This window comes from Momordica charantia, assembly GCF_013281855.1.
Source record: "Momordica charantia cultivar OHB3-1 chromosome 4 unlocalized genomic scaffold, Mcharantia_2.0 BLBB01000004.1, whole genome shotgun sequence".
NCBI classification, from domain to species: Eukaryota; Viridiplantae; Streptophyta; class Magnoliopsida; order Cucurbitales; family Cucurbitaceae; genus Momordica; species Momordica charantia.
This window is the reverse complement of record NW_028275162.1, coordinates 12,724,447-12,725,128: the sequence shown is the minus strand read 5'-3', so window position 1 is coordinate 12,725,128 and position 682 is coordinate 12,724,447. Positions and strand designations below refer to the sequence as shown.

The 682-nt window shown below is 42.1% G+C and overlaps 1 non-coding gene across 1 annotated transcript; it reads left to right on the top strand.

Moving 5' to 3' along the window:
* The first annotated feature begins 262 nt into the window (after positions 1–262).
* Positions 263–369, top strand: LOC148211843 (small nucleolar RNA R71). Its single transcript, XR_015790596.1, has one exon. It is a non-coding gene; the product is annotated as a small nucleolar RNA R71 (small nucleolar RNA).
* The last annotated feature ends 313 nt before the right edge of the window (positions 370–682 follow it).

The window sequence follows — 682 nt, the reverse complement described above, 5'->3', positions numbered from 1 at the left end:
CTTTAACATCTGGTTCATAGCCGCCGTTTGGGCTTGCGTTGAAGCTACTGTGTCCAACTCAAAGACTCCGGCTGATACTTGCTTCTTTGGCAATGACCTTCCTATTTCGCCTTGGTCATTAATGTCTGTCATCTTGTTTAAGATATCAACGATCTCATTTATCGACTTTTCTAACAATGAGCCATTGGTTGCAGTGTTCAACATCATTCTCGATGAACGATCGAATCCTCAATAGAACTGTTCAATCTGCACACATGCTGGCAATCCATGGCTCGGGCATCTTCTAAGTAACTCTTTAAAACGCTCCCAAGCTTCTTGAACTGCTTCATTCTCTTTCTATTGGAAAGACACAATGTCTTCTTGAAGGTCTGTGTTCCTCGTCAAAGTGTGATACTTTGCCAAAAATTTCTCCGTTAGTTCTGTCCACGTGTTGATAGAGTTTGGTTCTAGCACGTTTAGCCAAGTCATTGCATCGTCCCTGAGAGAAAAAGGAAACATTTTTAGTCTTAGTGCATCTTCAGAGACACCAGGAAGTTGAAATGCATTAGCTATTTCAATAAAGGATTTGAGATGGGAGTAAGGATCTTCGTTGGTCAGTCCTCCAAATTGGCCCATCGTCTGCAACATCTGGAACATGACTAGCTTAAGCTCAAACTGTGCGGCTTGGGGTAAAGGATTATTT